The sequence below is a fragment of the Abramis brama genome, assembly GCF_963993115.1.
Source record: "Abramis brama genome assembly, chromosome: 13".
In the NCBI taxonomy this organism is placed as follows: domain Eukaryota; kingdom Metazoa; phylum Chordata; class Actinopteri; order Cypriniformes; family Leuciscidae; genus Abramis; species Abramis brama.
Genome location: NC_139975.1, coordinates 28,437,481 through 28,460,997, shown reverse-complemented (window position 1 = coordinate 28,460,997; position 23,517 = coordinate 28,437,481).

Below are 23,517 nucleotides of genomic sequence, written 5' to 3'. Positions count from 1 at the left end.
AGAACTCTTTGGCCAGAAATATGTTCAGGAGGTCAAAAGGGGCCTTCTTTATAGCTGCTTTATCATCAAAAGGAGTCTTTAACTTTATATAGTTTGAAAAATTTTGAGGACACTTTGACCACAAATAAGTTCAAAAGGTCAGATATGGACATCTATATGGCTTATGAAGCATCAGAAGGAGTCTATGGGTATGTGTAGAAAGCCCAAGATCAAGAAATCTTTGGCCAGAAATATGTTCAAAAGGTCAGATATGGACATCTATATGGCTTATGAAGCATCAGACGGAGTCTATGAGTATGTATAGAAAGCCCAAGTTCGAGGACTCTTTGGCCAGAATTACATTCCTTGGGTCAAAAATGGACTTCTGTATGGCTGACATAACATCAGAAAGAGTCAACGAGTATATATGGAAAGGTCAAGTTTCGAGTACTCCCTGGCCAGAAAAAAATTCAGTATGTCAAATATGGACTTTTGACAGGATGATATAACATCCAAAGATATCAATCTGAATGTATATTATTAATCTTTTTGGACTCTTTGGCCAGAAATATGTTCACTAGGACAAAAGGGGATATAGCTGTTTTATCATCAGAAGGAGTCTATAACTTTATATAGTTTGAAAAATTTTGAGGACCCTTTGACCAGAAATAAGTTCAAAAGGTCAGATATGGATATCTATATGGCTTATGAAGCATCAGAAGGAGTGTATGGGTATGTTTAGAAAGCCCAAGATCAAGAACTCTTTGGCCAGAAATATGTTCAGGAGGTCAAAAGGGGCCCTCTCTATAGCTGCTTTGTCATCAAAAGGGGTCTTTAACTTTATATAGTTTGAAAAATTTTGAGGACACTTTGACCACAAATAAGTTCAAAAGGTCAGATATGGACATCTATATGGCTTATGAAGCATCAGAAGGAGTCTATGGGTATGTGTAGAAAGCCCAAGATCAAGAACTCTTTGGCCAGAAATATGTTCAGGAGGTCAAAAGGGGCCTTCTCTATAGCTGCTTTATCATCAAAAGGAGTCTTTAACTTTATATAGTTTGAAAAATTTTGAGGACACTTTGACCACAAATAAGTTCAAAAGGTCAGATATGGACATCTATATGGCTTATGAAGCATCAGAAGGAGTCTATGGGTATGTGTAGAAAGCCCAAGATCAAGAAATCTTTGGCCAGAAATATGTTCAAAAGGTCAGATATGGACATTTATATGGCTTATGAAGCATCAGACGGAGTCTATGAGTATGTATAGAAAGCCCAAGTTCGAGGACTCTTTGGCCAGAAATACATTCCTTGGGTCAAAAATGGACTTCTGTATGGCTGACATAACATCAGAAAGAGTCAACGAGTATATATGGAAAGGTCAAGTTTCGAGTACTCCCTGGCCAGAAAAAAATTCAGTATGTCAAATATGGACTTTTGACAGGATGATATAACATCCAAAGATATCAATCTGAATGTATATTATTAATCTTTTTGGACTCTTTGGCCAGAAATATGTTCACTAGGTCAAAAGGGGATATAGCTGTTTTATCATCAGAAGGAGTCTATAACTTTATATAGTTTGAAAAATTTTGAGGACCCTTTGACCACAAATAAGTTCAAAAGGTCAGATATGGACATCTATATGGCTTATGAAGCATCAGAAGGAGTCTAAGGGTATGTGTAGAAAGCCCAAGATCAAGAACTCTTTGGCCAGAAATATGTTCAGGAGGTCAAAAGGGGCCTTCTCTATAGCTGCTTTATAATCAAAAGGAGTCTTTAACTTTATATAGTTTGAAAAATTTTGAGGACACTTTGACCACAAATAAGTTCAAAAGGTCAGATATGGACATCTATATGGCTTATGAAGCATCAGAAGGAGTCTATGGGTATGTGTAGAAAGCCCAAGATCAAGAAATCTTTGGCCAGAAATATGTTCAAAAGGTCAGATATGGACATCTATATGGCTTATGAAGCATCAGACGGAGTCTATGAGTATGTATAGAAAGCCCAAGTTCGAGGACTCTTTGGCCAGAAATACATTCCTTGGGTCAAAAATGGACTTCTGTATGGCTGACATAACATCAGAAAGAGTCAACGAGTATATATGGAAAGGTCAAGTTTCGAGTACTCCCTGGCCAGAAAAAAATTCAGTATGTCAAATATGGACTTTTGACAGGATGATATAACATCCAAAGATATCAATCTGAATGTATATTATTAATCTTTTTGGACTCTTTGGCCAGAAATATGTTCACTAGGTCAAAAGGGGATATAGCTGTTTTATCATCAGAAGGAGTCTATAACTTTATATAGTTTGAAAAATTTTGAGGACCCTTTGACCAGAAATAAGTTCAAAAGGTCAGATATGGATATCTATATGGCTTATGAAGCATCAGAAGGAGTGTATGGGTATGTTTAGAAAGCCCAAGATCAAGAACTCTTTGGCCAGAAATATGTTCAGGAGGTCAAAAGGGGCCCTCTCTATAGCTGCTTTGTCATCAAAAGGAGTCTTTAACTTTATATAGTTTGAAAAATTTTGAGGACACTTTGACCACAAATAAGTTCAAAAGGTCAGATATGGACATCTATATGGCTTATGAAGCATCAGAAGGAGTCTATGGGTATGTGTAGAAAGCCCAAGATCAAGAACTCTTTGGCCAGAAATATGTTCAGGAGGTCAAAAGGGGCCTTCTTTATAGCTGCTTTATCATCAAAAGGAGTCTTTAACTTTATATAGTTTGAAAAATTTTGAGGACACTTTGACCACAAATAAGTTCAAAAGGTCAGATATGGACATCTATATGGCTTATGAAGCATCAGAAGGAGTCTATGGGTATGTGTAGAAAGCCCAAGATCAAGAAATCTTTGGCCAGAAATATGTTCAAAAGGTCAGATATGGACATCTATATGGCTTATGAAGCATCAGACGGAGTCTATGAGTATGTATAGAAAGCCCAAGTTCGAGGACTCTTTGGCCAGAATTACATTCCTTGGGTCAAAAATGGACTTCTGTATGGCTGACATAACATCAGAAAGAGTCAACGAGTATATATGGAAAGGTCAAGTTTCGAGTACTCCCTGGCCAGAAAAAAATTCAGTATGTCAAATATGGACTTTTGACAGGATGATATAACATCCAAAGATATCAATCTGAATGTATATTATTAATCTTTTTGGACTCTTTGGCCAGAAATATGTTCACTAGGACAAAAGGGGATATAGCTGTTTTATCATCAGAAGGAGTCTATAACTTTATATAGTTTGAAAAATTTTGAGGACCCTTTGACCAGAAATAAGTTCAAAAGGTCAGATATGGATATCTATATGGCTTATGAAGCATCAGAAGGAGTGTATGGGTATGTTTAGAAAGCCCAAGATCAAGAACTCTTTGGCCAGAAATATGTTCAGGAGGTCAAAAGGGGCCCTCTCTATAGCTGCTTTGTCATCAAAAGGGGTCTTTAACTTTATATAGTTTGAAAAATTTTGAGGACACTTTGACCACAAATAAGTTCAAAAGGTCAGATATGGACATCTATATGGCTTATGAAGCATCAGAAGGAGTCTATGGGTATGTGTAGAAAGCCCAAGATCAAGAACTCTTTGGCCAGAAATATGTTCAGGAGGTCAAAAGGGGCCTTCTCTATAGCTGCTTTATCATCAAAAGGAGTCTTTAACTTTATATAGTTTGAAAAATTTTGAGGACACTTTGACCACAAATAAGTTCAAAAGGTCAGATATGGACATCTATATGGCTTATGAAGCATCAGAAGGAGTCTATGGGTATGTGTAGAAAGCCCAAGATCAAGAAATCTTTGGCCAGAAATATGTTCAAAAGGTCAGATATGGACATCTATATGGCTTATGAAGCATCAGACGGAGTCTATGAGTATGTATAGAAAGCCCAAGTTCGAGGACTCTTTGGCCAGAAATACATTCCTTGGGTCAAAAATGGACTTCTGTATGGCTGACATAACATCAGAAAGAGTCAACGAGTATATATGGAAAGGTCAAGTTTCGAGTACTCCCTGGCCAGAAAAAAATTCAGTATGTCAAATATGGACTTTTGACAGGATGATATAACATCCAAAGATATCAATCTGAATGTATATTATTAATCTTTTTGGACTCTTTGGCCAGAAATATGTTCACTAGGTCAAAAGGGGATATAGCTGTTTTATCATCAGAAGGAGTCTATAACTTTATATAGTTTTAAAAATTTTGAGGACCCTTTGACCAGAAATAAGTTCAAAAGGTCAGATATGGATATCTATATGGCTTATGAAGCATCAGAAGGAGTGTATGGGTATGTTTAGAAAGCCCAAGATCAAGAACTCTTTGGCCAGAAATATGTTCAGGAGGTCAAAAGGGGCCCTCTCTATAGCTGCTTTGTCATCAAAAGGAGTCTTTAACTTTATATAGTTTGAAAAATTTTGAGGACACTTTGACCACAAATAAGTTCAAAAGGTCAGATATGGACATCTATATGGCTTATGAAGCATCAGAAGGAGTCTATGGGTATGTGTAGAAAGCCCAAGATCAAGAACTCTTTGGCCAGAAATATGTTCAGGAGGTCAAAAGGGGCCTTCTTTATAGCTGCTTTATCATCAAAAGGAGTCTTTAACTTTATATAGTTTGAAAAATTTTGAGGACACTTTGACCACAAATAAGTTCAAAAAGTCAGATATGGACATCTATATGGCTTATGAAGCATCAGAAGGAGTCTATGGGTATGTGTAGAAAGCCCAAGATCAAGAAATCTTTGGCCAGAAATATGTTCAAAAGGTCAGATATGGACATCTATATGGCTTATGAAGCATCAGACGGAGTCTATGAGTATGTATAGAAAGCCCAAGTTCGAGGACTCTTTGGCCAGAATTACATTCCTTGGGTCAAAAATGGACTTCTGTATGGCTGACATAACATCAGAAAGAGTCAACGAGTATATATGGAAAGGTCAAGTTTCGAGTACTCCCTGGCCAGAAAAAAATTCAGTATGTCAAATATGGACTTTTGACAGGATGATATAACATCCAAAGATATCAATCTGAATGTATATTATTAATCTTTTTGGACTCTTTGGCCAGAAATATGTTCACTAGGTCAAAAGGGGATATAGCTGTTTTATCATCAGAAGGAGTCTATAACTTTATATAGTTTGAAAAATTTTGAGGACCCTTTGACCAGAAATAAGTTCAAAAGGTCAGATATGGATATCTATATGGCTTATGAAGCATCAGAAGGAGTGTATGGGTATGTTTAGAAAGCCCAAGATCAAGAACTCTTTGGCCAGAAATATGTTCAGGAGGTCAAAAGGGGCCCTCTCTATAGCTGCTTTGTCATCAAAAGGGGTCTTTAACTTTATATAGTTTGAAAAATGTTGAGGACACTTTGACCACAAATAAGTTCAAAAGGTCAGATATGGACATCTATATGGCTTATGAAGCATCAGAAGGAGTCTATGGGTATGTGTAGAAAGCCCAAGATCAAGAACTCTTTGGCCAGAAATATGTTCAGGAGGTCAAAAGGGGCCTTCTCTATAGCTGCTTTATCATCAAAAGGAGTCTTTAACTTTATATAGTTTGAAAAATTTTGAGGACACTTTGACCACAAATAAGTTCAAAAGGTCAGATATGGACATCTATATGGCTTATGAAGCATCAGAAGGAGTCTATGGGTATGTGTAGAAAGCCCAAGATCAAGAAATCTTTGGCCAGAAATATGTTCAAAAGGTCAGATATGGACATCTATATGGCTTATGAAGCATCAGACGGAGTCTATGAGTATGTATAGAAAGCCCAAGTTCGAGGACTCTTTGGCCAGAAATACATTCCTTGGGTCAAAAATGGACTTCTGTATGGCTGACATAACATCAGAAAGAGTCAACGAGTATATATGGAAAGGTCAAGTTTCGAGTACTCCCTGGCCAGAAAAAAATTCAGTATGTCAAATATGGACTTTTGACAGGATGATATAACATCCAAAGATATCAATCTGAATGTATATTATTAATCTTTTTGGACTCTTTGGCCAGAAATATGTTCACTAGGTCAAAAGGGGATATAGCTGTTTTATCATCAGAAGGAGTCTATAACTTTATATAGTTTGAAAAATTTTGAGGACCCTTTGACCAGAAATAAGTTCAAAAGGTCAGATATGGATATCTATATGGCTTATGAAGCATCAGAAGGAGTGTATGGGTATGTTTAGAAAGCCCAAGATCAAGAACTCTTTGGCCAGAAATATGTTCAGGAGGTCAAAAGGGGCCCTCTCTATAGCTGCTTTGTCATCAAAAGGAGTCTTTAACTTTATATAGTTTGAAAAATTTTGAGGACACTTTGACCACAAATAAGTTCAAAAGGTCAGATATGGACATCTATATGGCTTATGAAGCATCAGAAGGAGTCTATGGGTATGTGTAGAAAGCCCAAGATCAAGAACTCTTTGGCCAGAAATATGTTCAGGAGGTCAAAAGGGGCCTTCTTTATAGCTGCTTTATCATCAAAAGGAGTCTTTAACTTTATATAGTTTGAAAAATTTTGAGGACACTTTGACCACAAATAAGTTCAAAAGGTCAGATATGGACATCTATATGGCTTATGAAGCATCAGAAGGAGTCTATGGGTATGTGTAGAAAGCCCAAGATCAAGAAATCTTTGGCCAGAAATATGTTCAAAAGGTCAGATATGGACATCTATATGGCTTATGAAGCATCAGACGGAGTCTATGAGTATGTATAGAAAGCCCAAGTTCGAGGACTCTTTGGCCAGAATTACATTCCTTGGGTCAAAAATGGACTTCTGTATGGCTGACATAACATCAGAAAGAGTCAACGAGTATATATGGAAAGGTCAAGTTTCGAGTACTCCCTGGCCAGAAAAAAATTCAGTATGTCAAATATGGACTTTTGACAGGATGATATAACATCCAAAGATATCAATCTGAATGTATATTAATCTTTTTGGACTCTTTGGCCAGAAATATGTTCACTAGGACAAAAGGGGATATAGCTGTTTTATCATCAGAAGGAGTCTATAACTTTATATAGTTTGAAAAATTTTGAGGACCCTTTGACCAGAAATAAGTTCAAAAGGTCAGATATGGATATCTATATGGCTTATGAAGCATCAGAAGGAGTGTATGGGTATGTTTAGAAAGCCCAAGATCAAGAACTCTTTGGCCAGAAATATGTTCAGGAGGTCAAAAGGGGCCCTCTCTATAGCTGCTTTGTCATCAAAAGGGGTCTTTAACTTTATATAGTTTGAAAAATTTTGAGGACACTTTGACCACAAATAAGTTCAAAAGGTCAGATATGGACATCTATATGGCTTATGAAGCATCAGAAGGAGTCTATGGGTATGTGTAGAAAGCCCAAGATCAAGAACTCTTTGGCCAGAAATATGTTCAGGAGGTCAAAAGGGGCCTTCTCTATAGCTGCTTTATCATCAAAAGGAGTCTTTAACTTTATATAGTTTGAAAAATTTTGAGGACACTTTGACCACAAATAAGTTCAAAAGGTCAGATATGGACATCTATATGGCTTATGAAGCATCAGAAGGAGTCTATGGGTATGTGTAGAAAGCCCAAGATCAAGAAATCTTTGGCCAGAAATATGTTCAAAAGGTCAGATATGGACATCTATATGGCTTATGAAGCATCAGACGGAGTCTATGAGTATGTATAGAAAGCCCAAGTTCGAGGACTCTTTGGCCAGAAATACATTCCTTGGGTCAAAAATGGACTTCTGTATGGCTGACATAACATCAGAAAGAGTCAACGAGTATATATGGAAAGGTCAAGTTTCGAGTACTCCCTGGCCAGAAAAAAATTCAGTATGTCAAATATGGACTTTTGACAGGATGATATAACATCCAAAGATATCAATCTGAATGTATATTATTAATCTTTTTGGACTCTTTGGCCAGAAATATGTTCACTAGGTCAAAAGGGGATATAGCTGTTTTATCATCAGAAGGAGTCTATAACTTTATATAGTTTTAAAAATTTTGAGGACCCTTTGACCAGAAATAAGTTCAAAAGGTCAGATATGGATATCTATATGGCTTATGAAGCATCAGAAGGAGTGTATGGGTATGTTTAGAAAGCCCAAGATCAAGAACTCTTTGGCCAGAAATATGTTCAGGAGGTCAAAAGGGGCCCTCTCTATAGCTGCTTTGTCATCAAAAGGAGTCTTTAACTTTATATAGTTTGAAAAATTTTGAGGACACTTTGACCACAAATAAGTTCAAAAGGTCAGATATGGACATCTATATGGCTTATGAAGCATCAGAAGGAGTCTATGGGTATGTGTAGAAAGCCCAAGATCAAGAACTCTTTGGCCAGAAATATGTTCAGGAGGTCAAAAGGGGCCTTCTTTATAGCTGCTTTATCATCAAAAGGAGTCTTTAACTTTATATAGTTTGAAAAATTTTGAGGACACTTTGACCACAAATAAGTTCAAAAAGTCAGATATGGACATCTATATGGCTTATGAAGCATCAGAAGGAGTCTATGGGTATGTGTAGAAAGCCCAAGATCAAGAAATCTTTGGCCAGAAATATGTTCAAAAGGTCAGATATGGACATCTATATGGCTTATGAAGCATCAGACGGAGTCTATGAGTATGTATAGAAAGCCCAAGTTCGAGGACTCTTTGGCCAGAATTACATTCCTTGGGTCAAAAATGGACTTCTGTATGGCTGACATAACATCAGAAAGAGTCAACGAGTATATATGGAAAGGTCAAGTTTCGAGTACTCCCTGGCCAGAAAAAAATTCAGTATGTCAAATATGGACTTTTGACAGGATGATATAACATCCAAAGATATCAATCTGAATGTATATTATTAATCTTTTTGGACTCTTTGGCCAGAAATATGTTCACTAGGTCAAAAGGGGATATAGCTGTTTTATCATCAGAAGGAGTCTATAACTTTATATAGTTTGAAAAATTTTGAGGACCCTTTGACCAGAAATAAGTTCAAAAGGTCAGATATGGATATCTATATGGCTTATGAAGCATCAGAAGGAGTGTATGGGTATGTTTAGAAAGCCCAAGATCAAGAACTCTTTGGCCAGAAATATGTTCAGGAGGTCAAAAGGGGCCCTCTCTATAGCTGCTTTGTCATCAAAAGGGGTCTTTAACTTTATATAGTTTGAAAAATGTTGAGGACACTTTGACCACAAATAAGTTCAAAAGGTCAGATATGGACATCTATATGGCTTATGAAGCATCAGAAGGAGTCTATGGGTATGTGTAGAAAGCCCAAGATCAAGAACTCTTTGGCCAGAAATATGTTCAGGAGGTCAAAAGGGGCCTTCTCTATAGCTGCTTTATCATCAAAAGGAGTCTTTAACTTTATATAGTTTGAAAAATTTTGAGGACACTTTGACCACAAATAAGTTCAAAAGGTCAGATATGGACATCTATATGGCTTATGAAGCATCAGAAGGAGTCTATGGGTATGTGTAGAAAGCCCAAGATCAAGAAATCTTTGGCCAGAAATATGTTCAAAAGGTCAGATATGGACATCTATATGGCTTATGAAGCATCAGACGGAGTCTATGAGTATGTATAGAAAGCCCAAGTTCGAGGACTCTTTGGCCAGAAATACATTCCTTGGGTCAAAAATGGACTTCTGTATGGCTGACATAACATCAGAAAGAGTCAACGAGTATATATGGAAAGGTCAAGTTTCGAGTACTCCCTGGCCAGAAAAAAATTCAGTATGTCAAATATGGACTTTTGACAGGATGATATAACATCCAAAGATATCAATCTGAATGTATATTATTAATCTTTTTGGACTCTTTGGCCAGAAATATGTTCACTAGGTCAAAAGGGGATATAGCTGTTTTATCATCAGAAGGAGTCTATAACTTTATATAGTTTGAAAAATTTTGAGGACCCTTTGACCAGAAATAAGTTCAAAAGGTCAGATATGGATATCTATATGGCTTATGAAGCATCAGAAGGAGTGTATGGGTATGTTTAGAAAGCCCAAGATCAAGAACTCTTTGGCCAGAAATATGTTCAGGAGGTCAAAAGGGGCCCTCTCTATAGCTGCTTTGTCATCAAAAGGGGTCTTTAACTTTATATAGTTTGAAAAATTTTGAGGACACTTTGACCACAAATAAGTTCAAAAGGTCAGATATGGACATCTATATGGCTTATGAAGCATCAGAAGGAGTCTATGGGTATGTGTAGAAAGCCCAAGATCAAGAACTCTTTGGCCAGAAATATGTTCAGGAGGTCAAAAGGGGCCTTCTCTATAGCTGCTTTATCATCAAAAGGAGTCTTTAACTTTATATAGTTTGAAAAATTTTGAGGACACTTTGACCACAAATAAGTTCAAAAGGTCAGATATGGACATCTATATGGCTTATGAAGCATCAGAAGGAGTCTATGGGTATGTGTAGAAAGCCCAAGATCAAGAAATCTTTGGCCAGAAATATGTTCAAAAGGTCAGATATGGACATCTATATGGCTTATGAAGCATCAGACGGAGTCTATGAGTATGTATAGAAAGCCCAAGTTCGAGGACTCTTTGGCCAGAAATACATTCCTTGGGTCAAAAATGGACTTCTGTATGGCTGACATAACATCAGAAAGAGTCAACGAGTATATATGGAAAGGTCAAGTTTCGAGTACTCCCTGGCCAGAAAAAAATTCAGTATGTCAAATATGGACTTTTGACAGGATGATATAACATCCAAAGATATCAATCTGAATGTATATTATTAATCTTTTTGGACTCTTTGGCCAGAAATATGTTCACTAGGTCAAAAGGGGATATAGCTGTTTTATCATCAGAAGGAGTCTATAACTTTATATAGTTTGAAAAATTTTGAGGACCCTTTGACCAGAAATAAGTTCAAAAGGTCAGATATGGATATCTATATGGCTTATGAAGCATCAGAAGGAGTGTATGGGTATGTTTAGAAAGCCCAAGATCAAGAACTCTTTGGCCAGAAATATGTTCAGGAGGTCAAAAGGGGCCCTCTCTATAGCTGCTTTGTCATCAAAAGGAGTCTTTAACTTTATATAGTTTGAAAAATTTTGAGGACACTTTGACCACAAATAAGTTCAAAAGGTCAGATATGGACATCTATATGGCTTATGAAGCATCAGAAGGAGTCTATGGGTATGTGTAGAAAGCCCAAGATCAAGAACTCTTTGGCCAGAAATATGTTCAGGAGGTCAAAAGGGGCCTTCTTTATAGCTGCTTTATCATCAAAAGGAGTCTTTAACTTTATATAGTTTGAAAAATTTTGAGGACACTTTGACCACAAATAAGTTCAAAAGGTCAGATATGGACATCTATATGGCTTATGAAGCATCAGAAGGAGTCTATGGGTATGTGTAGAAAGCCCAAGATCAAGAAATCTTTGGCCAGAAATATGTTCAAAAGGTCAGATATGGACATCTATATGGCTTATGAAGCATCAGACGGAGTCTATGAGTATGTATAGAAAGCCCAAGTTCGAGGACTCTTTGGCCAGAATTACATTCCTTGGGTCAAAAATGGACTTCTGTATGGCTGACATAACATCAGAAAGAGTCAACGAGTATATATGGAAAGGTCAAGTTTCGAGTACTCCCTGGCCAGAAAAAAATTCAGTATGTCAAATATGGACTTTTGACAGGATGATATAACATCCAAAGATATCAATCTGAATGTATATTATTAATCTTTTTGGACTCTTTGGCCAGAAATATGTTCACTAGGACAAAAGGGGATATAGCTGTTTTATCATCAGAAGGAGTCTATAACTTTATATAGTTTGAAAAATTTTGAGGACCCTTTGACCAGAAATAAGTTCAAAAGGTCAGATATGGATATCTATATGGCTTATGAAGCATCAGAAGGAGTGTATGGGTATGTTTAGAAAGCCCAAGATCAAGAACTCTTTGGCCAGAAATATGTTCAGGAGGTCAAAAGGGGCCCTCTCTATAGCTGCTTTGTCATCAAAAGGGGTCTTTAACTTTATATAGTTTGAAAAATTTTGAGGACACTTTGACCACAAATAAGTTCAAAAGGTCAGATATGGACATCTATATGGCTTATGAAGCATCAGAAGGAGTCTATGGGTATGTGTAGAAAGCCCAAGATCAAGAACTCTTTGGCCAGAAATATGTTCAGGAGGTCAAAAGGGGCCTTCTCTATAGCTGCTTTATCATCAAAAGGAGTCTTTAACTTTATATAGTTTGAAAAATTTTGAGGACACTTTGACCACAAATAAGTTCAAAAGGTCAGATATGGACATCTATATGGCTTATGAAGCATCAGAAGGAGTCTATGGGTATGTGTAGAAAGCCCAAGATCAAGAAATCTTTGGCCAGAAATATGTTCAAAAGGTCAGATATGGACATCTATATGGCTTATGAAGCATCAGACGGAGTCTATGAGTATGTATAGAAAGCCCAAGTTCGAGGACTCTTTGGCCAGAAATACATTCCTTGGGTCAAAAATGGACTTCTGTATGGCTGACATAACATCAGAAAGAGTCAACGAGTATATATGGAAAGGTCAAGTTTCGAGTACTCCCTGGCCAGAAAAAAATTCAGTATGTCAAATATGGACTTTTGACAGGATGATATAACATCCAAAGATATCATTCTGAATGTATATTATTAATCTTTTTGGACTCTTTGGCCAGAAATATGTTCACTAGGTCAAAAGGGGATATAGCTGTTTTATCATCAGAAGGAGTCTATAACTTTATATAGTTTTAAAAATTTTGAGGACCCTTTGACCAGAAATAAGTTCAAAAGGTCAGATATGGATATCTATATGGCTTATGAAGCATCAGAAGGAGTGTATGGGTATGTTTAGAAAGCCCAAGATCAAGAACTCTTTGGCCAGAAATATGTTCAGGAGGTCAAAAGGGGCCCTCTCTATAGCTGCTTTGTCATCAAAAGGAGTCTTTAACTTTATATAGTTTGAAAAATTTTGAGGACACTTTGACCACAAATAAGTTCAAAAGGTCAGATATGGACATCTATATGGCTTATGAAGCATCAGAAGGAGTCTATGGGTATGTGTAGAAAGCCCAAGATCAAGAACTCTTTGGCCAGAAATATGTTCAGGAGGTCAAAAGGGGCCTTCTTTATAGCTGCTTTATCATCAAAAGGAGTCTTTAACTTTATATAGTTTGAAAAATTTTGAGGACACTTTGACCACAAATAAGTTCAAAAAGTCAGATATGGACATCTATATGGCTTATGAAGCATCAGAAGGAGTCTATGGGTATGTGTAGAAAGCCCAAGATCAAGAAATCTTTGGCCAGAAATATGTTCAAAAGGTCAGATATGGACATCTATATGGCTTATGAAGCATCAGACGGAGTCTATGAGTATGTATAGAAAGCCCAAGTTCGAGGACTCTTTGGCCAGAATTACATTCCTTGGGTCAAAAATGGACTTCTGTATGGCTGACATAACATCAGAAAGAGTCAACGAGTATATATGGAAAGGTCAAGTTTCGAGTACTCCCTGGCCAGAAAAAAATTCAGTATGTCAAATATGGACTTTTGACAGGATGATATAACATCCAAAGATATCAATCTGAATGTATATTATTAATCTTTTTGGACTCTTTGGCCAGAAATATGTTCACTAGGTCAAAAGGGGATATAGCTGTTTTATCATCAGAAGGAGTCTATAACTTTATATAGTTTGAAAAATTTTGAGGACCCTTTGACCAGAAATAAGTTCAAAAGGTCAGATATGGATATCTATATGGCTTATGAAGCATCAGAAGGAGTGTATGGGTATGTTTAGAAAGCCCAAGATCAAGAACTCTTTGGCCAGAAATATGTTCAGGAGGTCAAAAGGGGCCCTCTCTATAGCTGCTTTGTCATCAAAAGGGGTCTTTAACTTTATATAGTTTGAAAAATTTTGAGGACACTTTGACCACAAATAAGTTCAAAAGGTCAGATATGGACATCTATATGGCTTATGAAGCATCAGAAGGAGTCTATGGGTATGTGTAGAAAGCCCAAGATCAAGAACTCTTTGGCCAGAAATATGTTCAGGAGGTCAAAAGGGGCCTTCTCTATAGCTGCTTTATCATCAAAAGGAGTCTTTAACTTTATATAGTTTGAAAAATTTTGAGGACACTTTGACCACAAATAAGTTCAAAAGGTCAGATATGGACATCTATATGGCTTATGAAGCATCAGAAGGAGTCTATGGGTATGTGTAGAAAGCCCAAGATCAAGAAATCTTTGGCCAGAAATATGTTCAAAAGGTCAGATATGGACATCTATATGGCTTATGAAGCATCAGACGGAGTCTATGAGTATGTATAGAAAGCCCAAGTTCGAGGACTCTTTGGCCAGAAATACATTCCTTGGGTCAAAAATGGACTTCTGTATGGCTGACATAACATCAGAAAGAGTCAACGAGTATATATGGAAAGGTCAAGTTTCGAGTACTCCCTGGCCAGAAAAAAATTCAGTATGTCAAATATGGACTTTTGACAGGATGATATAACATCCAAAGATATCAATCTGAATGTATATTATTAATCTTTTTGGACTCTTTGGCCAGAAATATGTTCACTAGGTCAAAAGGGGATATAGCTGTTTTATCATCAGAAGGAGTCTATAACTTTATATAGTTTGAAAAATTTTGAGGACCCTTTGACCAGAAATAAGTTCAAAAGGTCAGATATGGATATCTATATGGCTTATGAAGCATCAGAAGGAGTGTATGGGTATGTTTAGAAAGCCCAAGATCAAGAACTCTTTGGCCAGAAATATGTTCAGGAGGTCAAAAGGGGCCCTCTCTATAGCTGCTTTGTCATCAAAAGGGGTCTTTAACTTTATATAGTTTGAAAAATTTTGAGGACACTTTGACCACAAATAAGTTCAAAAGGTCAGATATGGACATCTATATGGCTTATGAAGCATCAGAAGGAGTCTATGGGTATGTGTAGAAAGCCCAAGATCAAGAACTCTTTGGCCAGAAATATGTTCAGGAGGTCAAAAGGGGCCTTCTCTATAGCTGCTTTATCATCAAAAGGAGTCTTTAACTTTATATAGTTTGAAAAATTTTGAGGACACTTTGACCACAAATAAGTTCAAAAGGTCAGATATGGACATCTATATGGCTTATGAAGCATCAGAAGGAGTCTATGGGTATGTGTAGAAAGCCCAAGATCAAGAAATCTTTGGCCAGAAATATGTTCAAAAGGTCAGATATGGACATCTATATGGCTTATGAAGCATCAGACGGAGTCTATGAGTATGTATAGAAAGCCCAAGTTCGAGGACTCTTTGGCCAGAAATACATTCCTTGGGTCAAAAATGGACTTCTGTATGGCTGACATAACATCAGAAAGAGTCAACGAGTATATATGGAAAGGTCAAGTTTCGAGTACTCCCTGGCCAGAAAAAAATTCAGTATGTCAAATATGGACTTTTGACAGGATGATATAACATCCAAAGATATCAATCTGAATGTATATTATTAATCTTTTTGGACTCTTTGGCCAGAAATATGTTCACTAGGTCAAAAGGGGATATAGCTGTTTTATCATCAGAAGGAGTCTATAACTTTATATAGTTTGAAAAATTTTGAGGACCCTTTGACCACAAATAAGTTCAAAAGGTCAGATATGGACATCTATATGGCTTATGAAGCATCAGAAGGAGTCTATGGGTATGTTTAGAAAGCCCAAGATCAAGAACTCTTTGGCCAGAAATATGTTCAGGAGGTCAAAAGGGGCCTTCTCTATAGCTGCTTTATCATCAAAAGGAGTCTTTAACTTTATATAGTTTGAAAAATTTTGAGGACACTTTGACCACAAATAAGTTCAAAAGGTCAGATATGGACATCTATATGGCTTATGAAGCATCAGAAGGAGTCTATGGGTATGTGTAGAAAGCCCAAGATCAAGAAATCTTTGGCCAGAAATATGTTCAAAAGGTCAGATATGGACATCTATATGGCTTATGAAGCATCAGACGGAGTCTATGAGTATGTATAGAAAGCCCAAGTTCGAGGACTCTTTGGCCAGAAATACATTCCTTGGGTCAAAAATGGACTTCTGTATGGCTGACATAACATCAGAAAGAGTCAACGAGTATATATGGAAAGGTCAAGTTTCGAGTACTCCCTGGCCAGAAAAAAATTCAGTATGTCAAATATGGACTTTTGACAGGATGATATAACATCCAAAGATATCAATCTGAATGTATATTATTAATCTTTTTGGACTCTTTGGCCAGAAATATGTTCACTAGGTCAAAAGGGGATATAGCTATTTTATCATCAGAAGGAGTCTATAACTTTATATAGTTTGAAAAATTTTGAGGACCCTTTGACCAGAAATAAGTTCAAAAGGTCAGATATGGATATCTATATGGCTTATGAAGCATCAGAAGGAGTGTATGGGTATGTTTAGAAAGCCCAAGATCAAGAACTCTTTGGCCAGAAATATGTTCAGGAGGTCAAAAGGGGCCCTCTCTATAGCTGCTTTGTCATCAAAAGGGGTCTTTAACTTTATATAGTTTGAAAAATTTTGAGGACACTTTGACCACAAATAAGTTCAAAAGGTCAGATATGGACATCTATATGGCTTATGAAGCATCAGAAGGAGTCTATGGGTATGTGTAGAAAGCCCAAGATCAAGAACTCTTTGGCCAGAAATATGTTCAGGAGGTCAAAAGGGGCCTTCTTTATAGCTGCTTTATCATCAAAAGGAGTCTTTAACTTTATATAGTTTGAAAAATTTTGAGGACACTTTGACCACAAATAAGTTCAAAAGGTCAGATATGGACATCTATATGGCTTATGAAGCATCAGAAGGAGTCTATGGGTATGTGTAGAAAGCCCAAGATCAAGAAATCTTTGGCCAGAAATATGTTCAAAAGGTCAGATATGGACATCTATTTGGCTTATGAAGCATCAGACGGAGTCTATGAGTATGTATAGAAAGCCCAAGTTCGAGGACTCTTTGGCCAGAAATACATTCCTTGGGTCAAAAATGGACTTCTGTATGGCTGACATAACATCAGAAAGAGTCAACGAGTATATATGGAAAGGTCAAGTTTCGAGTACTCCCTGGCCAGAAAAAAATTCAGTATGTCAAATATGGACTTTTGACAGGATGATATAACATCCAAAGATATCAATCTGAATGTATATTATTAATCTTTTTGGACTCTTTGGCCAGAAATATGTTCACTAGGTCAAAAGGGGATATAGCTGTTTTATCATCAGAAGGAGTCTATAACTTTATATAGTTTGAAAAATTTTGAGGACCCTTTGACCAGAAATAAGTTCAAAAGGTCAGATATGGATATCTATATGGCTTATGAAGCATCAGAAGGAGTGTATGGGTATGTTTAGAAAGCCCAAGATCAAGAACTCTTTGGCCAGAAATATGTTCAGGAGGTCAAAAGGGGCCCTCTCTATAGCTGCTTTGTCATCAAAAGGGGTCTTTAACTTTATATAGTTTGAAAAATTTTGAGGACACTTTGACCACAAATAAGTTCAAAAGGTCAGATATGGACATCTATATGACTTATGAAGCATCAGAAGGAGTCTATGGGTATGTGTAGAAAGCCCAAGATCAAGAACTCTTTGGCCAGAAATATGTTCAGGAGGTCAAAAGGGGCCTTCTCTATAGCTGCTTTATCATCAAAAGGAGTCTTTAACTTTATATAGTTTGAAAAATTTTGAGGACACTTTGACCACAAATAAGTTCAAAAGGTCAGATATGGACATCTATATGGCTTATGAAGCATCAGAAGGAGTCTATGGGTATGTGTAGAAAGCCCAAGATCAAGAAATCTTTGGCCAGAAATATGTTCAAAAGGTCAGATATGGACATCTATATGGCTTATGAAGCATCAGACGGAGTCTATGAGTATGTATAGAAAGCCCAAGTTCGAGGACTCTTTGGCCAGAAATACATTCCTTGGGTCAAAAATGGACTTCTGTATGGCTGACATAACATCAGAAAGAGTCAACGAGTATATATGGAAAGGTCAAGTTTCGAGTACTCCCTGGCCAGAAAAAAATTCAGTATGTCAAATATGGACTTTTGACAGGATGATATAACATCCAAAGATATCAATCTGAATGTATATTATTAATCTTTTTGGACTCTTTGGCCAGAAATATGTTCACTAGGTCAAAAGGGGATATAGCTGTTTTATCATCAGAAGGAGTCTATAACTTTATATAGTTTGAAAAATTTTGAGGACCCTTTGACCAGAAATAAGTTCAAAAGGTCAGATATGGATATCTATATGGCTTATGAAGCATCAGAAGGAGTGTATGGGTATGTTTAGAAAGCCCAAGATCAAGAACTCTTTGGCCAGAAATATGTTCAGGAGGTCAAAAGGGGCCCTCTCTATAGCTGCTTTGTCATCAAAAGGAGTCTTTAACTTTATATAGTTTGAAAAATTTTGAGGACACTTTGACCACAAATAAGTTCAAAAGGTCAGATATGGACATCTATATGGCTTATGAAGCATCAGAAGGAGTCTATGGGTATGTGTAGAAAGCCCAAGATCAAGAACTCTTTGGCCAGAAATATGTTCAGGAGGTCAAAAGGGGCCTTCTCTATAGCTGCTTTATCATCAAAAGGAGTCTTTAACTTTATATAGTTTGAAAAATTTTGAGGACACTTTGACCACAAATAAGTTCAAAAGGTCAGATATGGACATCTATATGGCTTATGAAGCATCAGAAGGAGTCTATGGGTATGTGTAGAAAGCCCAAGATCAAGAAATCTTTGGCCAGAAATATGTTCAAAAGGTCAGATATGGACATCTATATGGCTTATGAAGCATCAGACGGAGTCTATGAGTATGTATAGAAAGCCCAAGTTCGAGGACTCTTTGGCCAGAAATACATTCCTTGGGTCAAAAATGGACTTCTGTATGGCTGACATAACATCAGAAAGAGTCAACGAGTATATATGGAAAGGTCAAGTTTCGAGTACTCCCTGGCCAGAAAAAAATTCAGTATGTCAAATATGGACTTTTGACAGGATGATATAACATCCAAAGATATCAATCTGAATGTATATTATTAATCTTTTTGGACTCTTTGGCCAGAAATATGTTCACTAGGTCAAAAGGGGATATAGCTGTTTTATCATCAGAAGGAGTCTATAACTTTATGTAGTTTGAAAAATTTTGAGGACCCTTTGACCACAAATAAGTTCAAAAGGTCAGATATGGACATCTATATGGCTTATGAAGCATCAGAAGGAGTCTATGGGTATGTGTAGAAAGCCCAAGATCAAGAACTCTTTGGCCAGAAATATGTTCAGGAGGTCAAAAGGGGCCTTCTTTATAGCTGCTTTATCATCAAAAGGAGTCTTTAACTTTATATAGTTTGAAAAATTTTGAGGACACTTTGACCACAAATAAGTTCAAAAGGTCAGATATGGACATCTATATGGCTTATGAAGCATCAGAAGGAGTCTATGGGTATGTGTAGAAAGCCCAAGATCAAGAAATCTTTGGCCAGAAATATGTTCAAAAGGTCAGATATGGACATCTATTTGGCTTATGAAGCATCAGACGGAGTCTATGAGTATGTATAGAAAGCCCAAGTTCGAGGACTCTTTGGCCAGAAATACATTCCTTGGGTCAAAAATGGACTTCTGTATGGCTGACATAACATCAGAAAGAGTCAACGAGTATATATGGAAAGGTCAAGTTTCGAGTACTCCCTGGCCAGAAAAAAATTCAGTATGTCAAATATGGACTTTTGACAGGATGATATAACATCCAAAGATATCAATCTGAATGTATATTATTAATCTTTTTGGACTCTTTGGCCAGAAATATGTTCACTAGGTCAAAAGGGGATATAGCTGTTTTATCATCAGAAGGAGTCTATAACTTTATATAGTTTGAAAAATTTTGAGGACCCTTTGACCAGAAATAAGTTCAAAAGGTCAGATATGGATATCTATATGGCTTATGAAGCATCAGAAGGAGTGTATGGGTATGTTTAGAAAGCCCAAGATCAAGAACTCTTTGGCCAGAAATATGTTCAGGAGGTCAAAAGGGGCCCTCTCTATAGCTGCTTTGTCATCAAAAGGGGTCTTTAACTTTATATAGTTTGAAAAATTTTGAGGACACTTTGACCACAAATAAGTTCAAAAGGTCAGATATGGACATCTATATGACTTATGAAGCATCAGAAGGAGTCTATGGGTATGTGTAGAAAGCCCAAGATCAAGAACTCTTTGGCCAGAAATATGTTCAAAAGGTCAGATATGGACATCTATATGGCTTATGAAGCATCAGACGGAGTCTATGAGTATGTATAGAAAGCCCAAGTTCGAGGACTCTTTGGCCAGAAATACATTCCTTGGGTCAAAAATGGACTTCTGTATGGCTGACATAACATCAGAAAGAGTCAACGAGTATATATGGAAAGGTCAAGTTTCGAGTACTCCCTGGCCAGAAAAAAATTCAGTATGTCAAATATGGACTTTTGACAGGATGATATAACATCCAAAGATATCAATCTGAATGTATATTATTAATCTTTTTGGACTCTTTGGCCAGAAATATGTTCACTAGGTCAAAAGGGGATATAGCTGTTTTATCATCAGAAGGAGTCTATAACTTTATATAGTTTGAAAAATTTTGAGGACCCTTTGACCAGAAATAAGTTCAAAAGGTCAGATATGGATATCTATATGGCTTATGAAGCATCAGAAGGAGTGTATGGGTATGTTTAGAAAGCCCAAGATCAAGAACTCTTTGGCCAGAAATATGTTCAGGAGGTCAAAAGGGGCCCTCTCTATAGCTGCTTTGTCATCAAAAGGAGTCTTTAACTTTATATAGTTTGAAAAATTTTGAGGACACTTTGACCACAAATAAGTTCAAAAGGTCAGATATGGACATCTATATGGCTTATGAAGCATCAGAAGGAGTCTATGGGTATGTGTAGAAAGCCCAAGATCAAGAACTCTTTGGCCAGAAATATGTTCAGGAGGTCAAAAGGGGCCTTCTCTATAGCTGCTTTATCATCAAAAGGAGTCTTTAACTTTATATAGTTTGAAAAATTTTGAGGACACTTTGACCACAAATAAGTTCAAAAGGTCAGATATGGACATCTATATGGCTTATGAAGCATCAGAAGGAGTCTATGGGTATGTGTAGAAAGCCCAAGATCAAGAAATCTTTGGCCAGAAATATGTTCAAAAGGTCAGATATGGACATCTATATGGCTTATGAAGCATCAGACGGAGTCTATGAGTATGTATAGAAAGCCCAAGTTCGAGGACTCTTTGGCCAGAAATACATTCCTTGGGTCAAAAATGGACTTCTGTATGGCTGACATAACATCAGAAAGAGTCAACGAGTATATATGGAAAGGTCAAGTTTCGAGTACTCCCTGGCCAGAAAAAAATTCAGTATGTCAAATATGGACTTTTGACAGGATGATATAACATCCAAAGATATCAATCTGAATGTATATTATTAATCTTTTTGGACTCTTTGGCCAGAAATATGTTCACTAGGTCAAAAGGGGATATAGCTGTTTTATCATCAGAAGGAGTCTATAACTTTATATAGTTTGAAAAATTTTGAGGACCCTTTGACCACAAATAAGTTCAAAAGGTCAGATATGGACATCTATATGGCTTATGAAGCATCAGAAGGAGTCTATGGGTATGTGTAGAAAGCCCAAGATCAAGAACTCTTTGGCCAGAAATATGTTCAGGAGGTCAAAAGGGGCCTTCTCTATAGCTGCTTTATCATCAAAAGGAGTCTTTAACTTTATATAGTTTGAAAAATTTTGAGGACACTTTGACCACAAATAAGTTCAAAAGGTCAGATATGGACATCTATATGGCTTATGAAGCATCAGAAGGAGTCTATGGGTATGTGTAGAAAGCCCAAGATCAAGAAATCTTTGGCCAGAAATATGTTCAAAAGGTCAGATATGGACATCTATATGGCTTATGAAGCATCAGACGGAGTCTATGAGTATGTATAGAAAGCCCAAGTTCGAGGACTCTTTGGCCAGAAATACATTCCTTGGGTCAAAAATGGACTTCTGTATGGCTGACATAACATCAGAAAGAGTCAACGAGTATATATGGAAAGGTCAAGTTTCGAGTACTCCCTGGCCAGAAAAAAATTCAGTATGTCAAATATGGACTTTTGACAGGATGATATAACATCCAAAGATATCAATCTGAATGTATATTATTAATCTTTTTGGACTCTTTGGCCAGAAATATGTTCACTAGGTCAAAAGGGGATATAGCTGTTTTATCATCAGAAGGAGTCTATAACTTTATATAGTTTGAAAAATTTTGAGGACCCTTTGACCACAAATAAGTTCAAAAGGTCAGATATGGACATCTATATGGCTTATGAAGCATCAGAAGGAGTCTATGGGTATGTTTAGAAAGCCCAAGATCAAGAACTCTTTGGCCAGAAATATGTTCAGGAGGTCAAAAGGGGCCTTCTCTATAGCTGCTTTATCATCAAAAGGAGTCTTTAACTTTATATAGTTTGAAAAATTTTGAGGACACTTTGACCACAAATAAGTTCAAAAGGTCAGATATGGACATCTATATGGCTTATGAAGCATCAGAAGGAGTCTATGGGTATGTGTAGAAAGCCCAAGATCAAGAAATCTTTGGCCAGAAATATGTTCAAAAGGTCAGATATGGACATCTATATGGCTTATGAAGCATCAGACGGAGTCTATGAGTATGTATAGAAAGCCCAAGTTCGAGGACTCTTTGGCCAGAAATACATTCCTTTGGTCAAAAATGGACTTCTGTATGGCTGACATAACATCAGAAAGAGTCAACGAGTATATATGGAAAGGTCAAGTTTCGAGTACTCCCTGGCCAGAAAAAAATTCAGTATGTCAAATATGGACTTTTGACAGGATGATATAACATCCAAAGATATCAATCTGAATGTATATTATTAATCTTTTTGGACTCTTTGGCCAGAAATATGTTCACTAGGTCAAAAGGGGATATAGCTATTTTATCATCAGAAGGAGTCTATAACTTTATATAGTTTGAAAAATTTTGAGGACCCTTTGACCAGAAATAAGTTCAAAAGGTCAGATATGGATATCTATATGGCTTATGAAGCATCAGAAGGAGTGTATGGGTATGTTTAGAAAGCCCAAGATCAAGAACTCTTTGGCCAGAAATATGTTCAGGAGGTCAAAAGGGGCCCTCTCTATAGCTGCTTTGTCATCAAAAGGGGTCTTTAACTTTATATAGTTTGAAAAATTTTGAGGACACTTTGACCACAAATAAGTTCAAAAGGTCAGATATGGACATCTATATGGCTTATGAAGCATCAGAAGGAGTCTATGGGTATGTGTAGAAAGCCCAAGATCAAGAACTCTTTGGCCAGAAATATGTTCAGGAGGTCAAAAGGGGCCTTCTTTATAGCTGCTTTATCATCAAAAGGAGTCTTTAACTTTATATAGTTTGAAAAATTTTGAGGACACTTTGACCACAAATAAGTTCAAAAGGTCAGATATGGACATCTATATGGCTTATGAAGC